Source organism: Heliangelus exortis, chromosome Z, assembly GCF_036169615.1.
Source record: "Heliangelus exortis chromosome Z, bHelExo1.hap1, whole genome shotgun sequence".
NCBI classification, from domain to species: domain Eukaryota; kingdom Metazoa; phylum Chordata; class Aves; order Apodiformes; family Trochilidae; genus Heliangelus; species Heliangelus exortis.
The window spans coordinates 29,618,720-29,641,287 of NC_092454.1; the positions used below are offsets into that span (position 1 = coordinate 29,618,720).

The following is a 22,568-nucleotide window of genomic DNA, read 5'->3' on the forward strand; positions in this document are numbered from 1 at the left end:
CACACAGATTAATGTAATCAAAGTATTGACTTTTATTGAGAGTTGCAGTAGCCCTTTTATACACAGTCAGGCTGATAACATAATATAAACATATTGCTGATTGGTACAACACATTCTTCATATGCCACAGGGCACTATCTAACTGGTTAAATACAACTCTTTATGTGTTGTTTATGTGATGCTTTCCCATCCTGTTATTCTTCTTTTCTGCTGCCAACTCCCTTATCTTTTGCCCATAGCTGATCTTCTAGTAACCTTGCAGCTGGGCCTCAAGGCCCTCAGCTCACTCTGGCTAAAGCAAAATAGTCAGGATTGCTCACGTCTGTTTTCCTCCAAAAGCTCTCCAACAGCTTGCCATGCCGAATAGCTTTTATTTAAACAATTACTCAATTTGTTGGTCTTGACATTGTTGTGGAGAATTCTTGACCAATTGAAATGTATCATATACCAGTGCAAGAGAGCAACCTCTGCTTTAACAAGAAGCAGAAATGTGGCATAAGGATATGTTACTTCTGAGGTGAGTGGTGGGGAGGAGAAAATGGGCCAGTCCCTGAAATGTTTTCTGGATTAGACTGCACCTAGGCAATTTTCATTCATTTTACAGTGAGCACATGGTGTTTATCTCCACTGTCATCTTATTTGATATACTGAAACATAATCGAAGGATAACCATAAATATAAGGAAAGAATTCAAACACTCACACATATAGTTTCAGAGTGGAATATAGAGATTGACTTTATTGATTCACATTATTGCTGAAAAGAGCTGCATACTGTTATTCCATCACACTCTTGCTGGGGTTTCCTGGATCTTATAATTTATGTTCTTCTGTGAATGTAATCTAGCAAGTGTCTATAGATTAAATATAAGATTTAGATGAGTGGTTAGATTTCCTATAGACAGAACATCATAGGGATGGAGGAGAGGAAAGAAAGATATATCTTGTTTCAGTCTCTGATGGATTGAAAGAGGACTTCGAACACAAAGGTGACCTAAACCTTTTTTGCAAAACAGTACTCTCTAGTCTTCTGAGAACTCTATGAGATAACACACTCCAGTTTAAGTTACTATAGAAAAAGTTGTTTCTAGACTTTTTCGTGTGTTTTCTCATTTTCCAGCTACACCCAAGTGACATTATACTGTATAACAGAAAAATTAAATTTGATATTTCATCATTTTGGTAACTTTTTCTTTTTTAAAAAAATATTGTCATTGTTTGGGGTTTTTAATTTGCATGTTTATAAATTCAATTAAGCAAACAGTGAATATTTATTTTTAGAACAATTATTTTGCTATTTTTGAAAAGTACTGAAAAAAAAAATTCTAACCCAACAGTCAAGGTGAGAATACTCCTGTTGTGCAACAAATTTTAAAAGTGTATTATCTTTCTGTAAAATCTGAACATGAAGGAAGATCTAAAAATCATCTATAGCAAGGAACATGAATTAGGGCTTTATGGTGGAGACCACACAATCCACAAGGAACACAGAAAGATAAATCACTGAATTTAGATAGACTGACCAAAAATACTTGACTTTAAGATGCTGGCAAACCAGGCTACTCCTTCACAGACAACAGGTTTTTCATGTAGGAAGAAAAGCTGGCTTGAACCATGCTCATGACATTTCTGCTATCTCAAAACCATGCAAAAGAGGTTGAGACTGTCTTGCAATTAATAATTTTTCCACGAGATGGCATAAGAAATCAATCATTGTCTTCCCATAGCAACTCTGTTTTGTTTCTGACAGAAAAGTATACCCTAAATAGGTACTAAGCAATCAGAATGTCATGTACCCAGCTGACACTCAGGAATCTGCTATTGTGCGTCAATAACTGATGGATAAGCATGTGTTGAGGGGACCATTTCTTATTTGTTGGCTAGGGGACACAGAAAAGTACTGCTATAGATGGATTGTTTGTTACTAATAACATAAGTATTTATGAAACTCACATGAATTAAATTACAAAGGCATCTCTTAAGCAATGAGACACTTGATGCTCAATGGACACTTAATTGGACACAGATGGAAAAACCATATTTAAAAACCTCTCAACCCATTCCCTTTCCATGTGGCTAAGGTACTACAGCTTATAATACAAGCCTACTGAAACATTGAGCATAATTATTTTTTGTATTTAAAATAGCCATGCTAGCAATGGAGGAAATCAACCTCTTGTCCTATGCCTAGATGAGATTCAATAGTGAATTATTTCCTTCTTTACCAGTACGTCTGCTGTTGTTGGTCTAATTGCAGAGCCTGAATAGCAGATGAGCACTTAAGATGTTGTTCACAATCTGCGATTTGGAGTTCTTGTTCTTTATGGTGGTTTGTTTTGTTCCACGCCAGAGCAATTGTAGCAACGTTGAGCAACACACCACAGCTTGCTTTGCAGGCCTAAATATGGGGCAAGCAGGAGAACACAGGTGAAATGGGAGGAACAAAATATTTTGTTTTTCCAGAAGCCAGTTATTCTGGTTTTAAAAGTGTTTTTCATTATGAGCAATGTAAATGTCACTGACATCGTTGATACTACTAGGACAGACAAGGGTTCAGAAGTCAGCTTGTGGCAAAAAATGTGTCTGTCTTTCTAGGAATTAATTTGGTCATGGCTAGTGTTTGATGCCTGTCATGTCATGTTGTGAGGTGGATGAGTATGATATAAAGGCTTAGTATCTTGACATGCCATTTATTGTGGGTTTTTGGCATACAAAAAAAAATAGGTTATATGCCACTGTTTCAGTGAGACTCATTATCACATGCATCATTAGAAATATGCTTAAATATGCTTGTTTTAGGTAAATTGTCTATCTGAAGCAGATTACTGTGAAAGTAAATTCAGGACACGCCTGAACCAAAACAAGTGCAGAAGTGTTCCAGTTTATTGAAATCTCTAGGTCTTTTTGATTCCTGAGTTACAATACATTAATTACAAAGTCAAGATTTGCTTTATTATAAGACCTGATATTCTTTGAATTCTTGAAGCATAGTCCTTTTATTATTATAAATACACTACCAAGTTCATTTTAGCTCTGGACAGAAAGCCAAGAACAAAACCTTGCCACGAGAATGGTAGTCCTTGCTCACAGAAACTGTGGATGCATCCTCCCAGGAAATGTTCAAGTCCAGGCTAGACAGGACTTTGAGCAAGCTGGTTTAGTGGGAATTGTCCTTGCTTATGGCAGAGGTTTGAAAGTTGATGATCTTTAAGGTCCCTTCCAACCCAAACCATTCTATGATTCTATTCTGTGATTGTTCCCCACTACTCTGCTTTCTTGAGAGCCCAGCTGGAGTACTGTGTCCAGCCCTGGAATTGTCACTACAGAGAAGACATAGACCTCTTGGAGAAGGTCCAGAGGAGGGCCACAAAAATGATCAAAAATTACCAGAGGCTGGAACATCTTTCCAGTGAAGAAAGGCTGAGAGTTGGAGTTGTTCAGCCTGGATAAGAGAAGGTTCTGGGGAGACATTATGGTGTTCTCTCATTATATAAAAGGGGTTATGAGAAAGATGAGCAGTCATTGAACCATTGCTTGTAGTGACAGGACAAGGGGCCAAAGTTTTATATTGCAGGAGTTTATGCAGGTAAAGTTAAGACTGGACATAAGGAAGATATTTTTTACTGTGAAAGTGGTGAGACACTGGCACAGGCTGCCCAGGTGGATGTGGATGTGGATGTGGATGTCCCCTCCCTGAAAGTGTGCAAGGTAATAGAGGGTACAACTTTAAGCAACCTGATCTGGATGAAGATGTCTGCACTCACTTCAGGGGTGCTGGGCTAGATAACGTTAAAGTTCCCTTCCTACCCAAATAATTCTGTAATTCTGTGATTGTTATTTAAATTATAATTGAGGTGAATTTCATTCTCAGTGCAGTGTTATGATATTGTAGTACATTGTACTTGGATGCCTTAATCCTACCTTCTGGGGTCTCAAATAACTTCATAAATAATCTCTGGGACTAGGAACAGGAAGAGAAGTGACTGTGGTCACCATAAGTAAAGATAGATAAATTTGTCTTGCTATAAATAAAAACAAACCTGCCTTCCCACAATATTCACTATCTCCTCTTGTGAAGGTGATGACCTGAAAAAAACCTCAAATTTTTTTAGCCATACTCTACGGTCATAGTCAAGCTGCTTTATTAGTATAGGATGCTGTCTTGATCTGTAGTTCAGTATTGTGAAGGCTTCATTTTCCTAACCCAATTTATAACCTTTTAAATCAGGTTTTTCTATCCTTTTTAATAGATAAAATTTGTTGCAGACTACAATGACTGATGCAGTTTTCTAGCATTTCAGTGCTTCTAAATATCCAGATAATACAGTATAGTAATCCATAATTTTTCTCAGCATATACTATGTTTAAAATATGGATTGCTTAAGTGAGTGTTTGAATACAAATCAATCCCACCGTGAATTTCATTCTTTCACCAAATAATTTCTTTGCTGTGCTACATCAGTTCACTTAGATTTTCCTGCCTCTTAACACCTCTCTTCTTTAAGGAAGATGTGTTGCTGCCCCTCACACTCTTCCAGATACATTTATTACACTGAAAGCCACCAGCCACCAGCTTCTGACTCTTTTCATCCAAATTTTTAGCAGCTGTTTGTTCTTCCCTTCTTTGTTTACTTTAATAGGTAGTCACTGGGGTGGCTGAGCTTTGGTTCATTCATCCTAAACTCTAACTGTAAATGGTTTAAAAGGTGGTGTAGTTAAGATCTGAGATGTGAGAGGGTTTAATGGTGAAGACTGGCCCAGGTTTACAGAAAGATTTTATGACATTCAGAATACTTTTTGTTATTGGAGTCTAACCATATTTTGTCCAAATTCTCCCTTCCCAAGATTTTCCCTCTGATGATAATAATGAGATACAAAACTTGACTGTTTGTTTTGACTGTTTCAGTTTTCTTCTTCATTAAAGAGAAATGGGCAATAGAGAGGAATTAATTTTGAGGAAATCTTCTGAAGTGAAAGCAGCAGCTTTAGTATGGTTAGTCTAGGAGCTGTGGCTGTCAGGCAAAAAGCAAGAAAGGGGAACTCAGCAAGTCCAAGCAAGCCTTCTGGAGTTGCAAGTTACACTTTCTGAGAATAACAATATCCTCAAATAAACTAGTTTGGTTTACAGTGACAGGGGGGTATGGGAGTGTGTGGGTGTGTAAATCTATGTGCATTTCTTCGCCTCTGTATTTGGAACGTGTAATCAAATACACCTTCTCAGTGTGTTCCAGAGATAAGGTGGTTTTCTGGGAACCACTTCCAAGGGCACAATATATTGTTATGGTGCTTCAGAAGTCTCCAGACATTTGAAGACTTTAACCAAGCTTGAACCAGACTGTCTGGAATATGTCCATCACCAGCTAAAGCTGTAATGAAAGAGATTTGAAAAGATATATTTTCTTTCTTTGTGTTTTCAAATGAAAATACTCCCCAGCTTTCCTTTGTGCAGGAGTGTTTTGCCAGAATCCTTAGGGGAAAAATGAGCAGCCAAACCGCATGCTAGTTTACTGAGATACTACTACGTGAATGAATAAATAATGGGTAGATAAATAATTGAGTCTCAGGGTTTTTTCATGTTGTAAACAAAGACTGAAAGTAGTCTTTAGGGACATCTTATTCACCTGATCTAGTACTCAGGATTCATTCCACTAGACGTATTTTCTTCTGAAGTGACGATGTGAATAAGAGCATACTAGCTGTGTTAATCCAACTTGTATTTCACAACTGTAGTTAGTGTAAGCTGGGTGTTGTTTTGGCCAGGTACAGTATATCCTGGGTTCAGGGTGGTTCTGAACATTAACCTGGCATCCAATTTGTCTATCTGCCCTTGATAAGGGTTTATAAAAAGTAAATAAAACTGGCATTCTACTGCGCCTTATACCTATTAATAAGAAATTGGCTATAGCTATTATATTCCAAGGACTGAGAGCAGAGCTGACAGAAAGGAAGCAGTGAGTGGTTGTGCTTGAACTCACTACAATGTCCTTGGTCGGATGAACCTTGGTAGGTCCCCAGACCTTTCCCCTCTGCATTATGACAAAGACAAACTCTTTTTTCTCTTTCACTTTCTGCTATAAAAGACAGCAGTACTGAGACTTGCTCTACTTGGGAGTTCCTCCCCTGCCTATTGTGACCCAGAGACTGACATCTGTCTTCTTCAGACCAGTGGAGACCTCTAACCTAAGTTCCATTCTGAAATGAATTTTTCTCCATCTGCTGCAGAATAAGTACAAATCGGTAGTTAAATATTCATGAACTCTGTGTTAAAGCACATTTGAGATCTGTTAGGCAAGTCACTTAAACACTTCTCTTTAGTTTTATCAGCTGGTAAAATAAAGATCAGATCTCTGGGAAGAGCTCCAGTTTGAGTGTTGGCCCATCCTATGAGAAGGGAACCAACTAAGGTGGTGGTGGCAATTTGCAGTCTGACCTGGTATCTGCCCAGATGGCTCTCTGACACCCTCTATCTTTAATCTCTGTGTCACATCACAAGATGAAGGTGAACACATAGCCCCAGGCACCGTGTGGGAAGAGGTTTTACAGGCACATTACCTCATAATCTCTGGCAACACTGCCACAGCTTTGGTATCCCAAGCACTTGTCTGCACTGTAGCTTCTCTGCTGCTCCCCAGGCCCTCCAAAGTCTCACGTCAGGTGAGGAAGGGACAAAAGGAAAATAATGCCTCTCCCTCTCATGCCCCATCTCTTGCATTTACACATGGTCTTCCCTTAGTGAGACACTGCATACTTTTTTACATAAATTTTTTACATACATAAATTACATACATTCCCAACCTGCAGTTCCCCTTTACAGGAAAAGGAGGGCATTTGAAGGTGGAGAAACAAACTCTTATCTAGGGACTGTGTAGCTAGTAAATAGTGCCGTAATCCCCAGTCCCTTTGACTGATGACAGGTCTTTTAATGAAGAAAAGGAGAAAAAAACTCTTGAGTTTCAGAACCTGCATGTTTCTTAAATGATGTGAAGTAAGAACAAAAATTAAAATTTTTGAAAGAGTAAAGTAAACTACATTCACTGTGTAGCAGATATATATATACAGTAATAAACTGTATATATACATGCTGTGTGCATGTGTTTATGTGTATATATGTTTTCATATATATATATATGTACTTCTGTAGTGTGTGTTTCAGGCAGATAATTGCACACCTAGAAAGGTTGGATCCTTTTTAGGCAAAGCATATTGAAGCAGTACATTTCTCTTGTTAGCTAGAAAGGAAACCAAATTCCACTTTGGAACAAATTGGGCTTATTTTCTCTCTTCCTGCACATGGTTGTCTTTCCTGTGTATTATTTGCTATTCCCATTTTCATCAAGTATTCCTCATCTCTTCAGAAAGCAATTTGGAACAACTTGGATGAAAGCCAACAAATATAAGTATACATGAAGGAAAAAAGAACATTAAAAGTGATTTTGGTAGTTTCATTCTCTTAGAGCAAAGTGCTTATAACAATGTGTTTCGAAAATGTATTTGGCTTATGGCATTTACTTTCAGGTAAGAAAGATAATGTCTTTTGTATTACATTTATCTGCCAAGACTTTCACGAAAAAAAGAAACAAGAGGAGACTTTTCTTTAAAGACCGTAGATTATACAAACAGATTGCTTTCTATAAGCTTGGGGGTGCACTAAATGTGAGTTCAAGTTGCTGAGTGTTTCTGAAAAACACACCAATTTTGCTTACGTACTTCGCTTGTATTTTCTCACGCAAACAAAACTTCAGTGTTACTCTTTTAAATATCAAGTGAGCACAGCTAAAAACTTTAATCTGTCTCTGAATATTTTTTCTGGAGTTTTTTTCAGCTGCAAATCTTGGGATATTACGTTATTTTAGCATTTCAGAGGAAATCAAGCAGTAGCAGCAGGTAACATGCTGACTGTAGGATGCTGCTGGTTTTACATTTGTCTTCTAAGCAAGTAGGGCTGTGCACATAGTGGATATAATGAGATGAGGTGAGCTTTAACAACTACAGAAAGCATTCTTTTCTCCTTGTATTCTTCTTCCTTAGTATGCAGGTCATGTACAATGCATGGTGCAGTCATTGCTGTAATTGCCAAGTTTCCAGAATCACGTTATGATTCATCTATAAAGAGTCAGTTATTAGAAAAACTACCAAATAACAGCCCTATTTTACACCAGTCTGACATATGAAAGGTGCACCTATGGGACAACAAATCTCTATGGTCCTGGCTTCTCTGAAAGCTAATATCTTCCCTTCCAAAGAGAAAAAGCTTATCTCACAAGACTTTAAGGTACCCCAAAGGATGTTTTATTTTGGTTTGTTTTTTAGATTGATTGATTTACATAAACAATGAGGTAATCTTTATATAAATGTTTCTCGGTTTGGGTTGGGGTTTTTTTTTGGGTTTTTTTGTGTTTGTTTGGGTTTTGGTGGTGGCTTTTTTTTTTTTTTTTTTTTTTTGGTTTGTGTGTTTTGCTTTTAATAGTAATTTTAATTTCTTAAATAACATTAGATTGTTGTTGCTTGGTAACAACCAAAACATTTTGATTAGCAAATTAATGAACTATTAATGAACTTAGCGTTCACATTTATATGTAAGGCTAACAAAAGGCCTATGGTATACCTATGCATGTTTATTTAAGAAGTTTGTAACTTATTATGATAAAAATAGTCAATGGTGCAATTCCTATTCAGTGATTATTCTTTTTTTTTTTTACAGTTGATACCAAATCGTTTTTGAATAGAGCTGGAATTCAATTAAAATGAACACAAACGGTATTTAAAAGTAATTCTATAAGCCAGTAGCACTATCATGAGTGTGTTGGATAGATAATCCATTTTTAAAAATTAAATATTGTTTAGACACTAAATTAATGTATCTAGTCAAGCAAGAAAGCATTATCTACAGAAACAGAAATTAGAGGATTGTTTCTGACAGTTTCTAGACGTCAAATTCTTCATTCTAGTTTCACAGGAACAGAAAAAGTTCTGGGTTTTGGTCTTGCTATTTTTAATGCCTCATTCAAAATATCAGTAGTTCTGTGCATTGGTCTGAATTAGTTAAAAAACTGAAGGGAGTATTTTCTCTAAGTATGCAACAGAGTTTCTCACTGTCCCAATCTTACTGGGGTTCTGGTTCCCACAATTTGGTCATTAAAACTTTGGCAGCAAACAAATATAATTTCTTTCTTGAAAACGGTATTTAGTGAGATTAAAGACTGTGTATTTTGTAATTCTCTGTATGGTTCTGATATTCTATTGATACTGGTTTGATTTCACAATGCAAAAAATCTGCCTGGTGTACACCTGAGAGTAATTTTTTTAAGAAAAAGTTTAGAATTATTTTATATGCTCTGAATTTCATGCATGTATGAATCACCAAAATTAGAGGGACTTCTGGAAATCATGAAGTTGCAAGTATTTTTTATGTCTAAGTTTAAGGACGGAAATAAGTTCTGAAGAAAAAATACTTTTGATGACTTCTGACCACTGTATGCTTGGCACTTATAAAACATGCTAATTTTTAAAAGGAAGTATACATTATCCCTAATGAGGCAAGACAGCTGAAGAACAACAGAACTTACACAAAATCAATTAGTATGGAATTAAATAACAAGATAAAGTACTCCTTTCTTATAAAATAGCTAAGTAAAAGTAATGTTGAAATACATTGAAGTTTATTCTCAGTATTTTATGCAGCAGGTCTCAGTATAGCATGAAGACTGGGGCTCCTCTTACATAGGTGCAGAACTGAGTTTGAGAGAATGTAAGAACTGTTTTGAGCCCAAGTCCCTTTCCCCCCCAAGACTGCTTGCTTGCTTGCTAAAATTTGACATTTGGACATTCAGACAGTGGTCTAAATGCTTTTCATGGTGTAGTAATGAACAAATGCACAGGTGCGATCTCCTGATTCTCAACCCTAGGATGTGAAATCAGAGAGCAGGGTTTGCTGTGCTGTGTGCAGGGGCTCAGGATGCTTGACAGATACATCTAGATACTTGCCTGAATACATGTTTCTCCACAAAACAAGGAAACAGAACAGTGGTCAGCAGCAGATGCCCAAGATAGAAACACTTTTCCAGAATAATCCTTTGGCTTCCAGTAAGCTACGGTTTACATTGCTATTTTTGTGTCACTTTTTCAGTTTGTCTGACAGCATCTTCAACCTCCCCTGGCAAGAAATTCAATGACAGAACTAATTCACATTGTACGAAGAAGTATCTTCTCCTGTTTGCTTTGAAATTGCCACCTACTATCTTTAAACATTCTTAAACAGCTAATTAACAGGGAATAATTACACATTCCACTGCTTGTGATAATATAAAAGTTATGATGTGCCCTGTCTGATCAGTTACTTTCTCCCTCATAAGCAGGTAGTACAGTTATTTAAACTTGAATAAATATAAGACCCTCAAGCTGAGAATCTGTTTAGGAAGAAAAGCCAATATTGATGCCATTTAAACATTTTTGTATAGTAAGGAGACCAAGACCATATCAGGCTTTTGAAACTTCTGGCAAAATAGTTGGCTGTGTTACAAATATCATCTAACACATTGGTTCAACACCTAAATATAGTCTAAGCTACCTAGCTTAGGCATTCATATTTGAAAACTGGGTCTCCATGAGTCATTTACTTTAATGATGCTTAATTGCCTCAAATTTAATCCTTTTTTAAATTACACAAAAAGGGTGTTATCCACTTTAAATTCCTAAGGTTATCTGTATTCAGTGAGTTAATGCTCATGGTAATGTATATTATGTGGTAATGGCTGTAATTATTACATCTAAGGAATCTGTTTTTAATACGGTTTCCTGAGGAAATTATGATTATGCAATTTCTACTTGTCTGTCTTACTTTTTTTGCTTAAGAACTTTTAAGCTATTGGCCAATAGGAATAGAAGGAATAGAGGAATAGAAGACTCAAAAATATATTCTTATAATGTCTGTTGAAATCATTGTCTAAACAGGAGAGAGGGAGGGTGGGAAGAGAGACTTGAGTCATTAATAAATGAGAGTTGTCTGCGAAGATACTGTGTGTTTGGCAGAAGTGATCCAGTCAGTTTACATCATGTTTAGACTAGCTGGTACTGCAAACCTACACTTAGCTCCAGATGAGCAGTTATGATATGCCCTGTCTCTGGCCTGCTACAAGAGGCTCAGGAGAGTGGTGTGGAAGAAGTCTACAATAGGTATGAAGTTTAACTGGTCATGAAAAGCTGAACTTTGTTTCTTGCACTGCTTAAAGAACTTATAGACTAAATTGTTTTGCTTAGTGGTCTAAAAATCATGGTGAGACATGGAAAGAAGAAACGTGAAGAAAAATAAAAACCAAACCAAACCACATAGCAAAGAAAAAGATATCCCAAGTCAACATAGAAGTGGACTTTCGAATTGCCTCCTAAAATAATTAATCTAGCATCGTTTTAATATAGGGATGTTCACAGCAGCTTAATTTCTGCATGGTTGAGAAAACACTTTATTTATAAATTAACTGCTTTCAGTCTATATAATGGTTTGGAGTAGGTACTTTCTACTCCATATACTTATTTTTTAAGGTTTTGGTAGCATTTCTCCATACCTATATATCTATCTGAAAAGGAACTGGAACCTCAAGGTCACAGGCTGGTCATCCAGATGTTCTAGTAAATCTTGGTTTAGTCAGAATTGACTTGAAGAGGGCAGATATAGGTGTATCAGATGTAACTTTTTTCCATAGTGCAAAAAAATTAAAAAAAAAAAATAATTTAAATACCCATTATTTGAAAACGTGCCATGTTTTAACAGTATGTTTACAAGTTGTTCATGAATAGGATCCCATGACTAAAGCAACAAAGTAAAAAGCAATGATAGATAAAAGATGATAATCCTCTTATCAATTATCAAAGCTTAAAGCAGAAGAGACAATACTACCCTGCTACATACAAGACAGTTCATTATGCAGATCTTCTACTACAATTAAAATCATATCTTTCTTAAGAGATACCTAAAGCCAAGAAGAAGCCAAGAAGAAGCTTGAAAGATGTGTAGAAAAGCCTAAAGGAGGGTTCTGGTGGAGCATCTCAACAGAAACATTTGTTTTAGGGAACCTAACAGTGGCTTGGGTTTCATATGCAAAGTATTGGCCTTAAAAACACATTTGCTAACAAAAGGTCTCTTTTAATGTAGATACACCATCCAGAGCATGAGTACAAATACACTCTCCTTTCCTTGGAGAAGGGACTAATGCTATGTGAAAGGTTGGCAGTCTCCAAGACAGAGTATGGGTACAGCTCACCACGACTTCAGTGGTTCTTTAAGAATTAAGACAGCCGTGTAATAAATTTACACTGCTTAGAATTAGACTTCAGTTTTCAATGTAAAAGAAGTTGGAAATGCTTAACTTTCACTTCCCTAATAAATCAACGTGATGAAGAAATCTGTCATATTGGTCACTGGCTTAACTGATGAGAGGTGTGCATACATGCACAAGGTAATTTGATGAGCCAGTGACATGACAGGCATGTCTTTGGTCCTTTGTCTGGTGATCTCAGGTATGTACTCTAGAGGAGACACAGCACAGCTATATAGAGATAGGGCTATTTCTCATCACAGCATAAAAACTCCCTTCTTTTAGTGACCGTGCTCTGGGGCTGGCTGACTCTGTGTTTTAGTACATTCTTTGGGGAGTATAACCACTGCTGCTTAAATCTGTGAGAAAATTCAGTCTTGGTCTCCATTCTGGAGAGGACTTTAGAGGTCTGGTTCAAGCCCAGACCAGGGCTGTGCAGCCTGGTGGTGCAACAAGAGTCAGAAAGTTATCCACTGCTGGGAGAGCAGCTACCAAGTACGGTGCTACCCTGGGCAAGGATTCTGCTTCTCTGGCCACCTTACATTCTGCATAAGGGCACTGTCACTCACTGTAATAACAACCTCAGTGATTTTTAGATGTTCCCTTGAAGTCATTAAGGAAGACAGAATGGGGCTGGACAGCAAAGGCTCTCAAAATTATGATTTAGATGCCTAATTTCTTCTAAAATTCCACTGTAGCAAGTCTCTTACTGGAAGAAACCTATAACCTCAAAAAGCTATTTTGAGGCTCTTTCAATACAGTGAGGACAAGGATGATAATATTTTTCTACTTTCCATCTTTTCCCTCCCTTTTAGATGTTTTCAAGATTTTCTTGAAAAGATTTTCAAGGGCAAGTGAAAGTAGAATAAAATCATACTGTGAATAGAACAGCATGAATCGCATACACAACTATTCAAATGAAATTTTAGTTGTATAAGCAGTTTTTTCCATTCATGTCATCTTCAGCTCAGGAGTCAAATGAAAAAATATTTGTGCATCCCCATCTTGATATATAGAGCAATGTCACTGCTGGTGTAAAATGTGATTAAAATAGAGTTTCAATTTATTTGGATTTTATTTATTTTGTGTGTTCTGCTTTCTTTACAATGTGTTTATCTTCCCCAGATATTACTGGGTGCATTATGGAAAGTGAAGGCAAAAATCTATGATCTATTTCTTCACAGAAATAATAATTCTTTTGGCTTTTTTCCCCAGATGTTTTGACGAAGTGCTGTGAAGTACTTTGTTTCTGTCTCCCTCTAAATGAGTTGTTCCCCTGGTGGTTGGCAGCATCTCTCTTGGGCAATGCAGCTGGGCAGATACACCCCTCCCCGGTTGTGCAATACACACAAAAAAATTCCTGGTCAAACTTTATCTGTGTTGGAGATAGATAATGAGTGGTACCAATTAACAGCTGTGCAAATCAAATGAACGCAGAAAGGAAGTGAAATACAGAAGTATTTAAATAGGATGTGCATAAACATATGCACACCTCCTGCCCATATGGTGAATTTATTTTTTACTTTCAGAAGTCAAGCTTTCCTTTCAGCTTTGCTGCCTAAGCAGGATGCAGGGCTGCAGCTGCTGCTTCTGTAGTGGATATGTGAGTGTTGCTTTTGATACAGGTAGAGGCAGCCATAGAGTTCTGTCTCCTGCAGCAGTGCTGTAAGGAAGGATGGAGGCTCTTTCTGCTCCCAGCAAGAGAGTTGCTTTGATGCTAAGAATGTGACCACAATGCTGTCTATGAGTCTTAGTACTGGTTTTTAAGCACTGGAATCACTCTGGGCTCTATGTGCAGTGCCAGGGGGTGAAAGGGTAGTGAGTGCTGTCTGGAGGAAGGGCAGAGGAGGGGTGTGAGTCTGGAGCCAGGAGGGACTGGGGACATATTTTGCTCCAGGGAGCCTGTGTGAGTATATAAAAGTTGATATATAGAGCCAAGCAGATTTTATATGTGTAAAACAGTAAGTAAATTATTGTTGGTTTGCTGGCAGACAGTACTCCTCCAGCAACTGGAAATAGCACTTGAAGCAGACAAATGCAACCTCTGTTTTGGACATCTAGCAACCACATTTCCCCTGTCAGCCAGCTGAATTCTATGTTCTTTTGGTCCTCCTGTAACCAGAAGCAACCAGTCAACCAGTTGCTAGCTCTCTTCTCTTCTGGTCCTTCAGCAACATGATAAGGTGGGGGTTAATGGATAAGGCTAGTGGGGACATTCTGATTGGACACAAGAGGTAAATTTTTCACCATGTGGACAGTCAAACACCAGAATGGTCTCCCAGGGAAAATGGTAGATTCCCCCATTTTAGAAAGTGTTAAGCCTCAGCTCGACAGCGTGCTGAGATACCTCATGTAAACCACAGTATTACCTAGAAGGGTTGGACCAGATGGTCCTTGACTGTCCCATCCAACCTGATTGATTCTATGGTTCCATGATTCTACAGATCCTATCCTCTTCAGAAAATATATCAGCAATCCACATGCAGTAAGCGCTGCAGAAGCACAGCCACATAGGATTGATAGCAGCTGAAAATGGTTCCACATACCATCTTACCATTCTAGATTTAATGTGTCAGTTATCTGTTACAGATTTAAATTTCAAGGGGTTTATTATTATTTCATGATAAGAATATTTCTTTACATGATTATGGAACGTAAAATTCAGCTCAGTATTACCTTGATATATAGTTTGTATTCAAAAGTAAATCCAATCAGGTTGATAATTTCTTTTCAACATGAATTGTTTAGAAAAGGAAAGAAATGTTTTGTTGAGTAAGGCAGAAGAGACCACATTTTAAAAGGGATTTTTCTGGCTTTCATTCTTCTATGTGGAATGTTAAAAAATAAAATTTCATTTCAAAAGGGAAAGGTTAATATGTGTTACATTCACTGCTTTTGGAAATGCTCAGGTAGTCCAATGAACTCCAAGCGTATACATCCCAGCTGTACGTCAGCATATCCAGCTACATTTTATAGTGAGAATTAGCTTGTCTCATTTTCATCCATGGTCTCAATTGTAGTCTGTAGACTGAAAGTAATATACTAACATTTATTTTGAAAATTAAATCCACACATTAAAACCTAAAGGGTGAAAAGCTACAGTACAAAATATTGAAACAGCTAGGAAGAATGAGAAACATCTCTGACAAGAGAGGATTGTTCCTAGCTATGTGCCTAGATAGATACAGGCATTTTAGTAAATGCAATCCACACTGCTAATATATATGACCTGCTTTGCCACATCTTAGTTATACCTGCATTTAAAAAAATGTGTACAGACCTTAGACTGTGTATGAAATATGAATGCTAGCAGGAATGCAAAGCCTTTCTTATTCAAATTTCCTTTGACAAGCAGCAAGGTCACTGAGGTAAGCTTTAATATAAACGAAGGGACAATTAACATTGAGCTATGAAATGCTCTTTGTCTGTAAAGGTATGCTGATTGAGACACTGTAAGATGGGTTTTTTTTCCTCATTTGGCACCCTAACTGCCTAGAGTCCTGATGCCTGGGTGTCGTTTTCCCAGGGATAGATTTCACTTCTAAGAACTAATCAAAGTCATGGGTTTTGTTTTATATTAAAAGTGTTTCATGCTTCCACAATATAATTCCTTGAATAAAATTTTTATTATAGCACATTTTATAGTTAGAGATTGTATGTGATGTTTTTGCTCATTCATCTCTGCAGAAGAACTGTGCAAATACCATGCCTAGAGCACACTGTATGGTATGTAGCATGCCAATAGTGACTTCCATAAGCTCTCTCTCATGGCCCTGTAATGTCATCAGCCTTTAAAAGCAGCTATATTTGATGCTAAAAAGTTATTAAGACCGAAGGAAAGAAAAACTTAGAAATTAAAAAAAGTCAGATATGAGCCCCATGGATTGATGCTACTCCCTGTTCTTGGGTCTGTGGTAGTACAGTAATACTAATATTGTGGGTCCCAAGGGGCTGGGGACAACCACCATACAAAAGTCCATGCACCAACACAACACAGAGGTGATTCTTCAGGGTTTTGCATGACAAGTACTAAATCTTTCTTGAAAGTCAGTATCTTCTGGACCAGAAAGTATCAATAAAATAATGCTGACCAGCACGGCAGGGACATACTGACTGTGAATGGTTCCCTAAGCATCCTCACAAATGGGGGGGCTGCTTCCCCTTCACTGGGCACTCCCTCCATGTCACAGCACAGTTCCTAGAAAAGTAGGATGGTGCTGGCTGGAATTGTTGTCACTAATTGCATGGAGGCTGGAGTTAGCCCCAGGAATGGATGGGGAGAAGATGGACAGAGGGAAACAAGCACAATTTAGGCTAATGAATGAGAGGAAGCAAAGCTACAGGAGATGAGAGAAAAACTAAACTGTAGTCAGTGAGAGAAATGTAAAACCACACTGTAGATCCAATAAATTTAAACCAATTTTTTTTGCAGGTCAGCTTACTTTGCAACACAAATGCTAAAATTACTCCACATGAAGCTGGCTGATTTTGTGTGTGTTTCTGAATTGAAATTAAATGGAACAATTATTAGGAAAATGAAAGGTGTCTGTAGTATTGCTACTGACAAAGCTACGTGTTGGAAAAACCCATGGAGCTCTTAAAATTTTATTAACAGTATATATGAGCACTTCAGTGTTATTTGCCATTTGTACCCCATATGACAGGTGCATTCTAAAAAACATGAGAAATTATTTCTAGTGATGATCTAAGACCATTTGATCATTTAGAGCAAAAGATCTAAAACCCAATCTCTTGCAGTATGGGATGTGCTCCTTTTAATTCTCTGTCCATCACTCCATTTAGGAGGTATTTAACACCTGTGTAGAGGAAACATGTTTGAGAAAAAAATTACTTTTGTTTTTCTCTTTTGGAGCATAAGAGGAATAATTTCTACTGGAACCTTTGAGGAACTGATGATAGGGATTATTTGTTGTAGCCAGTAATCTAGCATACAGCAGTAATTAACTTTTTTTTTTCTCTGTCACTTAGCAGCCTTTGTTTGGTTATGAATCCCAGTGATTTTTTAAAAGGTGTAGATTTGTTATAGAGCTCTAAGATTGACTTGTGCCATGTAGTTCTGATTATGTATTCCCAGAAATGCATTAAAATGGTGTTGTGTTTGTTGTGCTTCTGGGTTTGGCAGACAATGTTCTGTTGCCTTTGATTACAAAGAAGATAAAAATATCTTTTGGAAATTATATGTTTTATCAAAACTACTGTAAAATACAAGGAGAGTACTTGAGAATTCCCTAATGCTTTGGGATCCCACAAAATCTGAGTCTTCACCATAATTATCAGACTTAAATATTGCAGTTCTGGCTTTACCTGTGAATATCCAAGGCAGTTTGTAGCTCCAGTGACATTTTAATTTAGACAGTCTATAGAAAGCTCGATGGAAAAATCCTCCACTTTTTGCCCAACCCTTTTTCTTTTGAGACAAATCCCCAAAAGAGCTAATGGTGCACTCCCTTCCTAAAAAGTGTTACAGACTTTCTCTATGTGAAGTTGCATATACAGGTATGGAGAATATCAGTCTGTCAATTTTTCTTTCGTGCTGCTCCCTTTTCATTTGGGACTCATTGTGATGGGGAAAAAGTGACCAAAGGTTCCTTTGATTGAGAGTGGCTTTCAGAAGTACAGAGTATAAATCTTCTAAAAAGGGAAGTATTTTTCCTGGTGTCTCTGTTCTCCTACAAGCATCTGTACCATAAAACAATGTCCACAGAGTAGCTAAACAGACAGTTCAGTATCTAATATATAGACGGGTGATGGTTATATGGTCTTCACATTTCCTACTTCAGGAATTTCCTATATTCTTTCCTTATTAAGAGAAAAAAAAAACTGTAGGGTCAGAACTTAGGAGACAAATGTATCTGAGAAAAAAACAGTCCTTTAAAAAAACTCAGTAATGGATGTAACAAAGAAAAACAAATAAATTGGCAATAAAGTCAGATCATACAGGCCAGTAAAGCTAAGGTTACTGTTTTGTTGCTTTTATTGATTTAAGCAAGTTCTCCTTATTACATTTATTAAGAAAGGGAAGATCTGAAAAGATTAACATTGATTGACACAACATTTAAACAAAGGATCATATGATTTTTTGTATTTTAATTGTTCTAGTCAAGCAGAGGAAGGTATGCTTATTTATGCTGGTTGAACATTTGAGCACTAGCTCAAATAGTCCTGCTCCCTCCTGGTTCAAGGTCCTGAAAGAATCATGCACATCCAAAGCAGGAGTAAAGCTAATCAAGTTTCAACTGGAGATGGGCCCATACAGGATTCCTCTCCATGCCAGAGATCAGATTTAAATTATGAACAATTCTTCTTGCAAGAAACTGCTCTTAATTGTCTCATCAGTAAAACTGGATGATAACAAGAGTACAATTCCCCAGTACCTAAGAGTATGATTTTAAGATTATTTGTTTCTGGTGGCTAAAAATATAAATCAATGTATTTTTGTTAAGATATAGATCACTTGACTAAACACATTTTTTTTCTTATAATATACTGCAAGAGTAGAATAATGGGCATCTAATAGTCTGAATTCACATCCTGTGTAATAATATTCATGTTCCCTTTTACCTGCAATATTTAGAATTGCTATGTTTGTACGTATGGAAGACAAAATAATCTCATGCAGTTCTCAGAGACCTGCTTATTTAAAAAGAATGAAACCTGAACGTTTCACCTAGATCAGCAGCTGGTTCTTTAATGCCCTATGCAGGAAGTCATAATTCTGGGAGCAGAAAATTAAACTGCTGCCATACGTGCCTGGCAAAATGCTTGCTGACACTCCAGGAGCAGGTTCAACATGCAGAGGCAGGGCTTCTTGCTTCTATTAAGCATTTAGAACATTTGTCCCCCGTGTTGAAAGCCCTGTGCTGGCATCTGTTGAATAGCAGATCATTTGCAGGTTTGTACGTCATGGGTTTAGCTCATCCCAGTTTTGATAATCTCTTTATTCTCTGCATGCCTGCCATGATATGAGATCTGCTGACACAGAATTTCTGTGATTCATAACTTCCATCTCAAGACACAGAATATGGCTTTAGGGCTTGTACTGCTTTGTACTGCTCTGTGCTTTCCTGTTTTGAAATTCATTCCCACTTGATGAGGTTAAAGCTCAACAATTGTTTTGGTATTCAAGCATTTGTTTCTGGCAAAGGCTTATTATCACTGTTTACTCCATGGTGAGTCGAAACACATTTCCAGATCTTACTGTGGGACACGGACTCAGGAATACCTTTAATCTCAGGTGCCATAAATGCTATCCATAGCTTGGGCATGGAAGGTCATGTCATTACATAAATTCTACACCCTGTTTTCTTCCAAGAAAAATAGGCATTGCATCTCACGAGCATTTCAATTAACTGATTTGCCATTTTGGATATAAAGTTTTTAGTTCATCTAAAATGTCAATAAATGTATGTTTTATGTTAAGATAGCACCAGATGTCTGAGGGAGTACCTGAGCTCCCAATTCACACATTTGTGAAATGTTTTAATTGTTCTCCTTGGATAGGGTACACTTAGATGCATGAGAACATGTTTTAAATAAACACTACTATCTCTACAACCCTATTTAAAGACTTTGTATGGTATCACCTGTTTCTTAATCTTTATTGCATTCCTAAGCAGGCCTTTTGTCAGGATATTGGTAATCCTCAGCAAAAGTCCCACATATAAATGGAATTTCTCTTAATTGTTCCCTGGACCAGGCTTCAGACTTCCCATGTGGCTCAGCTCTGTGATTTCCACTTGTGGGTTAGGTGGCCCATTTAGGGTGGAGATCTCCTTACCTAATCAGTATTCTTGTTGGCAGGTGAGGCGTTGTAGTATACACTCCTGGACAACAAAAAGATTCATTGGCAGGATGTGGTAGAAACACCTTTTCTTACACTGGCTTTACAGAGACACTGATTGTTGTTCTCCAACAGGGTGCTTCCCAAGTCTGCATGCAGAGGACCCAAATCCATAACTGTTGACCCCCAAGTATCAGGATAATGCAAAAAGTAGTAAGAATTATGAATGGGGGGAAATGTGGCTATTATCTACATTATGAACACTGCAAATTAAAAAAACTCAAGCTTATTCTTTGTATGTCCTGAGGTAGTGTGCCAGGGTTATGGACTGTCTGAAAAACTGATGAACTACGATGTGTTTAAAGACTCACCGTTGCAATCCTACGAAGATCTTCACATTTGTCTGTTACTTTATAATTGCCCTAACACTAAGTTAAAAGACTACTTAAATCTGGCCAAGGTAGGTCACAAGATGCGAATGGTGACCGAAGCAAGTGAGTAGAAATAAAAAGAAAAAAAATCTACCTACTTACAGATTAGATCCGTAAATGTCTTGTTGCCCAGCCATTGCCCAGCCTATTGCTGGTCATAAAGCCTCACACCTGCATCACTTGCTCTGTGGCTCTGGGGTCAGACCTGTCTTTTTTCCATTTACAGGTAGTAGAATGGGTTTGTGAGATCAAGTTTATTTGGTAATCATCCAAATGCATACTATGTGTCTGTAGCAATGTCCTAGCCCCAACCCAGGTAAAAGTTTGAGACTTCCAACGATTTTATGCCCCTTCCAGTGTAATGTTAATGACTCTCCTCATGAATAGGTGTGGCTATCACCAGCCCAGACAGTAAACAGAGTCAGCTAACAATTACTCTAGTCCTGAGCTAATGGTTAACATAGTGCGAGGCAGAAATTTTTTTTCTTTGGGTGTGGCAGTGCTTAAAGGCCAGAATACAGCATTTCATATATCACACAATTTTTCAAAATGTGCTTTATACCAGAAACTGATCTCATTAACTGGAGTATGTTAAATATATCGTATACTCTCATACAGTAGTAACCAGCCTTTAGGAGTGAACTGAATTTGTCCTACCTACTTGCAGCCTTTTTTGGAAGGATAGTATGAAAATACTTGACTCATCTGAGAGTTTTCCATTCTATCATTAACATAGGAATTTTTGTGCCATTTCATTTCTGCTCACCTGCTTAATCTTACAGAAGTGCCATCTTTCCAGCAGGAAGAACTGCAAAAGGGAGTCTGAATGAGGGACTCTTTTACCCTAAGTTTTTCTAGCAGAAGAGACAGGGACATGGCAGCACGTTGAGGAGTTGCTTGTGCTGGGAAAGAGATGATGCAGAGGATGTCATTTTCCTGCAGACATCCCCAGACACATGTGCGCAAGAAGAATAGACATTAAAATGGGAACCTCAAAGGCCTTGCTAATGGATTAGGTTCTACGAAAGATAAATCATATTCTGGATTTGAATACCCATGTAAAGTAATTCAAGTAAACACAAAACAAAATTAACTTAAATCTGCCCTGCAATTGTCTGGGGGCTGAAGTGTGTCAAATTATCCCTGACCTGAGCAGCCCAGAAAGCCAGCCATATCCTGGGCTGCACCAAAAGAAGCATGGCCAGCAGATAAAGGGAGGTGATTCCAAGGGAGATGAATCCCTGCCTCTGCTCTTGTGAGACCCCACCTAGAGTCCCATGTCCAGTTCTGTAGCCCCAGTACAAGAAGGACATGGAGCCGTGGAGCAAGTCCAAAGGTGGCCAAAAATATGATGGAGCTGAAAAATCTCTCCTATGATGACAGGTTGTTTAGCCTGGAGAAGAGGAGGCTCCAGGTAGACCTTTTATCAAATTTCCAGCACCTGAAGGGGGCCTACAGGAAAGCTGAAGATGTACTTTTTACAGGGGCATGTAAAGATAGGATATGGGGGAATGGTTTTAAAGTTGAAGAGGGGAGATATAGGTTAGACATAAAAAAAAATTTCTTTACTGAGGGTGGTTAGACACAGGAACAGGTTGCCCAGAGAGGCTGTGAATATCCCCTCCCTATAAGTGTTCAAGGCCAGGTTGGATGGGATCTTGAGCAACCTGATTTAGTGGAAAGTGGCCCTGACCATGCAGGGAGTTGGAACTAGATGATCTTTAACGTCCCTTCCAACAAAACCACTCTATGAGTCTATGATTCCTTGAATCAACCCCTATTTTTAGTGTTCATTCTACGCCACAAACCGTTAAGCAACAAGAGGTGAGAATTACAATCGAAACAGAGATCCAAATTTGGTAATATTGAGGTTTATGAGAAGAAGCAGCAGAGATGATTTTATACAAACCAGCTTCACCTCCCCAACATAGCTTTACTATTGGATGAGGCCTTGAGAAACCTGAACTAGTGGTGGGTGTCACTGCCCATGGCAGGGGAATTCGAACTGGATGATCTTTAAGGTCCC

The 22,568-nt window shown here is 37.8% G+C and overlaps 1 long non-coding RNA gene across 1 annotated transcript; it reads right to left on the minus strand.

Annotated features, from left to right (window-relative positions):
- Positions 1-1,221: 1,221 nt before the first annotated feature.
- On the minus strand, positions 1,222-20,863 carry LOC139790051 (uncharacterized). Its single transcript, XR_011723358.1, has 2 exons — positions 20,641-20,863; positions 1,222-2,397 (listed from the first exon to the last, which is right to left on the minus strand). It is a non-coding gene; the product is annotated as an uncharacterized lncRNA (long non-coding RNA).
- Positions 20,864-22,568: the final 1,705 nt, after the last annotated feature.